The sequence below is a fragment of the Acomys minous genome (assembly GCF_964271855.1).
Source record: "Acomys minous genome assembly, chromosome: 13".
Lineage (NCBI taxonomy): Eukaryota > Metazoa > Chordata > Mammalia > Rodentia > Muridae > Acomys > Acomys minous.
Genome location: NC_140495.1, coordinates 79765287 through 79772392, shown reverse-complemented (window position 1 = coordinate 79772392; position 7106 = coordinate 79765287).

The following is a 7106-nucleotide window of genomic DNA, read 5'->3' as shown; positions in this document are numbered from 1 at the left end:
TATTTTGGTGCCATTAAAACCCCACCCACTGTGGGTGGCACTATTCCCCTGGCTGGAATTCTGGCCTATACAAATAGACAAAGGGAATGGAGCAGGACGTGGCGTTTTCTGCTCCGCATCCCAGATGGTTGATGCAATGCACCAGCTGCTTCAAGCTCCTGCCTTTGATTGAGACGCCACAACTGTGAGCCAAAAATAAACCTTATCGCCCTTAAGTTGCTTTTATCACAGCAACAGGAAAGAGACTAGAACCAGTATTGTCAGTCATGGTGACACACTCCTGTAATCCTAACTCTCAGGAGGCAGAGGCAGAGGCAGGAGGATTGCCTCAAATTTGAGGCCAACCTGGTCTATGTAATAAGTTCCAGGCCCAACAGGACTGGGCCTCAAAAAGTAAAATAGTAAAGAAGTAAGTAAATAATGAAAGAAAGCGATAACATTACATGTCCTAGAATAGTGACGGACTTTTCGAAATGGAGTCTTGAAGTTTTTGTGTGTCAGAAGAACAGGAATGTCTGATTTTGATGGCAGTGAAGTTGCATGGCTTAAATAATTTAAAGGATTGAGTTAAATGCTTGGGGGTTGGTTTAGGTTTTGTTGGTTTTTGTAAATGAAATCACAAGGTGGGTTCAGGGGTGCATTTGACAAGATTACAGGCTGATGAAACAGTGACAGGTTAAAGGGGGGGTCTAAGAAAACCCTACTATACCAGAAACAATGATCCTTACTTCATAATAAGAGCCCTGGAGACTCATAGCAGCATAAGCGTGAGAGTTTGTATCACAAATGTGCACGGCTGGGTGGGCATGCGCCTAGGACGGCAGGCACACTGTTGAGTGCTGGGAACAGGTTTTGAACACAAACAGATAACCCTCCCCCGTGCCCTCTCACTGAGCAAGCAGGAAGGTACTCATGAGGGCCCCGTCATTCCCTCCCATGTCTCTCCTTGCCTCAGGATGCTCTACCCTCTGAGGCACATGCCATTGCAGGCAAGCTTGGCTATTAGGAAGTTTCTAGTCTCTACTCCTAGTGTAAGCTGTGGGGAAGCCCGGATAGTAGCTCGATAGGGTTTGCAGTGCAGCAGAGCTAGACTAGGAGGCATCAAGGGTCATATGTCCTATGTTAATTTGGAGCTGGCTCCAGGCATGGCTCAAGGCAACTTTTTTCCCCCAAGACAGGATCTCACAGAGATCTACCTGCTTCTGATTCCCCAGTGCTGGGATTAACGGTGTGCACCACCATGCCTGGCTGGCTCAAGGCAACTTTGAAAACAAATTTTATTTTACACAAAGATATTAAGACACATTTTTGCTGTAAAGAAGGCTTGTGGTCTCGTTTGTAAAGTGTGGTTGATCCTCAGCTAGTTGGGGTGAGGGAGCCCTCTCCTGTCCCATGTCACATGAATTTTCCACTTTTCATCTTGCTTCAATTTCTTGTTAAAAGATTTTGATCCTTTGATCGCAAGGATTGATGAGAGCCAGCCTCCCATTTTCTAAAGCTTCTTCAGGCAGGATAGGAATGTAGACCTGTGGTGATTTGAATGAGAATGACCCCCCCGTAGGCTCATATGCTTTAATGCTTGGTCCCCAATTGGTAGAACTGTTTGGAAACAATTTGGAGGTGTGGCCTTGTTGGAGTGGGCGTGGCCTGGTTGAAATAGGCGTGGTCTGGTTGAAATGGGCGTGGCCTGGTTGGAGTGGGTGTGTCACTAAGGGTGGGCTTTAACATTTTAAAACACTAAGTGTCATTCTCAGGGTTCTTTCTATGCCTCCCATTTGCAGATGAAGATGTAAGCTCTCAGCTGTTCCTGCCACTATGCCTTTGCTCTCCCACCATGGACTCTTAACTCTGATACCATAATCTCACTTAAACAGTTTCTTTTGTATGTTGCCTTGGTCATGGTATTTTGTTGCATTTTCTAAATGCAACAAATTAAAAAAAATAACATAGAAAAGTAACTAAGATAATGCCCTATTCAGGGAGACATGGGAAGGTCTTAGCTTGGAAAGTGGAGGGTTGTGGGAGAAGGAAATCTGGAAGAAGGATGTCATTACTGAGGACTTCAAAGCGCATGAACACCAAAACATACAAAGGTTACTCTGTCAAACCCTCAGAGTAGCACCACACAGAAGACATTTCCTGCCATGAGCTTCCTGAAAGCTATGATGCCAGTTAATCAGTACACTTGGCACCACGGTGCCCGGATGCAGCTCTTCTTGTTCACAAGTCTCACCGAGCTCTTCCTAACCAAGTGTGACAAGCACAATACAGCTGAGGTGGAGAAATCGGAGCAGTCAGAATGGAAAAAGACAAAATGCAAGAGAAGCCTCTTCTGCCTTCACCATAAACGATGGAACAAGAGAGACCGGTGGGGGACTGTGGCAAGGAGGGGGCTCCAATGTGCACAACTGCCGTCTTCTTGTTCCTGACCTGCTGTCTAACTTTGTAAAACGTAAAGATCAAGTTTAAATGAGCATGCTGCCCTTTCACAACATCAGGAAGTGCAGATGATGAAGGTTACCCCTTGCCTCTCCCATCTGTATCTCTGTGTCAGAGAACATCCATGCGGGTGGAGGAAGAGCCTGGCTGGAAGTGACGACATCTGAAGTAAAATCTAAAATGCTTGAAGATGTCTTACCACAGTAGAGTATAGTTTTGGTGGTAAAATGCAGCTTACTCAGAGTGCAATTTTTTTTTTCAAATGATTTTAAATTTTGGAATGCTGAGATATTTTGTTTTCATTTTGGTTTTATCAAGGACAGTCTTGGCTGTCCTGGACTCACTTTGTAAACCAGGCTGGCCTCGAACTCCCAGTGATCCGCCTGCATCTGCCTCCCAAATACTGGGATTAAAGGCATGTGCCACCATCGCCAGGCTGGAGTGCAGAGATCTTAATAAGCAAAATTTAAAACCTGTTTTTTAAAAAAAGCTTAATACATAATCTAAGGACATAGTGCGTGAGTTCTCAGGTATATATGCACATTACTCTACTTTTGGGGTTTTAAATTTGTCTTTGTCTTTCTCTTGCATGACAAAATCTTTACTTTTAAAGGAAATCAGCAAACTAAATAATACCACGGATCTTATTGTATAATTGTGTTAAGTAATACTATTAACAGAAACCAACAGTCTAAGGGTGTACTCATGTTTGCTACTCTTGTCCTCAGCAGGAATATACCAGCTTTATACTGACTGCTGCCTCATGCAAGACAATACCTACTTCCGTTTCAGAAAGAATGTTCTTGGCTTTTAAGAAAGTATGGTGGTTAAAATTCATTGTCAACTTGGTGGGACATGGAAACAAGTCTCTGGGCATGTGCAGTTGTGTATATTGATTGTCAACTATACAGGGTATAAAAATCACTTCGGAGATGCATCTTTGAGCATTTTTGTGAGAGGTTTTCTAGCACAGGCTGATTGAGTTTAAAAACCCGCTCCCCCCTCCTTCAGTCAGAATTAAAGGGAGAATGTGAGCTGAGCCCCACATTATCCCTTCCTCACTGGATGAAGTGCAGGCTGGGTATTATTGCTCTACCATTAGGGTCAGCACTCTCCAGGCTACATGACTGTAAGCTCCAGATTGTGAAAGTTGAAAATAAGTAGCAGTAAACTCTGATCCAATTGATTTTATTTATCTAATAATGAATAGTAATTTGTGTCTTGTGTGTGTGTATGTGGGTGATGATGGAAGTTCATCTATTAAAAAACCCAACTACTACAAAACCAAGTGACAAGAGTGCTAAGACTTAGGACTGAATTCACAAAACTCTGTGCAAACATATTGCCTCTTTAGCGTCTTTGTGTCAGCGAAATAATGCTCTGCACACAAAGATGGCCACTTCTGTCCCTTAATGCCTGTAGTTAAGTTACCTTCCATGGCAAAGGGGATGCTTTAAGTGTGGATCAGTATAATTACAAGCAGTCCTCATAAGGGGAAAGCGGAGGGCCAGAAATAAAGAAGGTATGTAGTGTGAATGGAAAATGTCCCCCATAGGCTCATGTGTTTTAGCAGTCCATTCCCAGCTGGTGGCTCTGTCTGGAAAAGCTGTGGAAGCTCTTTTCCTCTCCCATCACTCCCTTTATTGTCCTAGACAGCGTTACCTCTATTTTTATGCCATATACATATAGATATAAACATGCAAGATTGTATACACACACATATACATATACATATATATACATATATATGTGTATATATATATATATATATATATATATATATATATATATATTAGGAATTACAAATGAGAATATACCAGTCTTTCTGAGACTGATTAATTTGCTTAACACGGTTATCTCCAGCTGCACTTGTTTCCCTGAAAATGACATCATTGACTATGTCTTTAAGGCTGAAAGAAATTCCACATGAACACCTGATATTTCTTCAGCTATTGCTCAGTTGTTGGACAGCTGGGTTTGTTTCATTTCTTAGCTCCTGTGAACAGTGCTACAGTAAATACTGATATGCAGATAGCTCTGGGGTAACTTGCTCTTTAAGTAAAAACTCGCCAGTGATATAGCTGGGTCATATGGAAGATCTCTTCTCAGACTTTTGAAAAAGCTCCATACTGGCTTGCATAGTGACTAGAGTAGTTTACACCCCCACCAGCAGCGTACAGGGATCCATTTTGTCTGCATTCTTGCCTGAATTTGTTGTTTTATTAGCACATGCTAATCACACATAGTTTCATGATAGGACTGTCATATGTGTGTATAGTGTATTTTCCTCATACCCCCCTTTCTGTAAGCTCTTCTGTCTTCCCTCCACTGGGAGGGCAGAGGGTGGTCCTAGCTGATGATCCATCTCTCTAGCCCAGGAAGGCTCTTTTCTATGTATTCTGACTAGTTTTGTTTTGAAGTCTGTTTCTTTTTCAGACATTAGAATGATGTCACGTGCTCCTTTCCTTTCTATTTCCATCTGCTTGGATGCTTTTTATAACCTCTCATCTGGATGTGGGGGAGGTACATTTGATGGGGGTGTGAATTTCTTAGAGGCAAAAAAAAAAAATCCTATTTTAACCCAATCTGTTAGTTTGCATTCTTGATTTGGGAACTAGGATCGCTAATATTCTGTTAGCACTAATATTCTGTGCATTAATTTCTGTCCTTCTATGGCTTTTTTTGTACTGTTTGGTATTTTCCTGTTCCTCATTTTCTTACCTACAGTTTTTTGAGACATGGTTTCTCTGTGTGGCCTTGTCTGTCCTGGATTTGCTTTGTAGGCCAGGTTGGTCTTGAACTCACCAAGATCCACCTGCCTCTGCCTCCTGAGTGCTGGGATTAAAGGCGTGTACCGTCACACCTGGAGTCCAGTATTTTCTGTGATACTGACTTAGTTATAAATTCCTTTAGCCTGTTTTTGTCATAGATTTTTAAATTTATATATTCTATGTGGTATAACCATATATATATCCAAGTGGATTTTCCTTAAAAACATTAATACAAGTATATATTGTGCATTTAGCCTGTGCCCCCAACCCCAAAAAGATTTTTTTCATGTGACTTAGAATTAGAACTGTGTATTGATCAGGCAAGAGTAATGTCTAGGCACACAGCAAGTTAACGCTGGAAACAGATGGTGGGAGCAATTTGAAACTGAGCCAACCTTTTTGAGTTACGAAGCATCCTTCAGATTCATTTTGCTATTCATGGAGAGTGATGAATCACACTATTAACTTACCTAATTGTCCTTAGCTGCAGCTATGAGGTTCAGCCTTACACTCCTTTAACTCTCATTAAACAGTCATTTAGATGAAATGCCGTATTTTGAAGGCACCTTACACTGAGTTAGTGATTTTCATTCAATATGCTCTGGTATTATTTGAAAATCACAGAACTCATTGAATAGTATATATTTCAACTTACACAGTACATTTTTCTCTGTAGAGTCATGGTAAAAATGGTCGCTTCCTCCTCTCACGTTAGAGGCCATATTATTGTGCTGTGAGTAGACGTGGCTCTCTCGGAATAAAGATGAAAGAATAATTATGAAAACATATGAATTTGAAAGGCTATAGACTAAGAGCACAGATTTCAAGTGCTTGGCCCCCAGAAGTGTGTATAGCATGGGGTGACATGCCTGGGTGGTGTCATATGAACATGTTATAAGAAGTAACAGTCTGAACAACCTTTCTTTCCTTTTCTGCTTCTAGGGGGAAAAAACCCCATATTTCTTCCACATATTTTATGAACAATTTTTCTTTACCTTGAAAATTGGGTCAATTGTGAGAAAAAGTCTTTTCCTAATTGGATCAGTTGTTTGGACATTTGTTGTGATCTATATTGAGGCTAGACTAACACCAACCTGCCCAGCCCGGGCAGGCCAGGTGTTCTAAACAGGATGTAGACTAGCTCAGGGAAAAAACACAAATACCAAAATGGCAATATTTGGCCCAGAGAGATGGTTCAGGGGCTAAGAGCACTGACTGCTCTTCCAGAGGACCTGGTTCAATTCCCAGCACTCATATGGTGGCTCACTACTGTGCGTAACTCCAGTCAGTTCCAGAGGATCCAACACCGTCCTCCAGAGAATTATGTGCATGACCAAATGCCCGTAAACATAAAAAATAAAATAAATTGTAAAAAATTAAAAATAGCAATAGCTGGGCTGGGCTGGAGAGATGGCTCAGAGGTTAAGAGCACCATCTGCTCTTCCAAAGGTCCCAAGTTCAATTCCCAGAAACCACATGGTAGCTCACAACAATCTGTAATGAGATCTGGTGCCTTCTTGTAGTGAGCAGGTGTAAATGCAGGCAGAATACTGTATAAATAATAAATAAATATTGAGAGAGAGAGAGAGAGAGAGAGAGAGAGAGAGAGAGAGAAGTAGGGAGAGAGAGAGAGAGAGAGAGAGAGAGAGAAGGAGGGAGAGAGAGAGAGAGAGAGAGAGAGAGAGAGAGACTAAAAGTCCCCATTCCTCACTTTCCACATTCCTAAAACAGCTACGCTTAGAGAAACGAAAAACAAAACAAAAATAAAACAAATCAGTGCATTCCTAAGATATTAGCAAAGAGCAACAAAAGAGAATTGCTGCAACACAGTGATGGAAATCCTGCAGAAGGGCCAAAGACAAGACTTCCAGAACAAATTAATATGTGCAGTCAGAG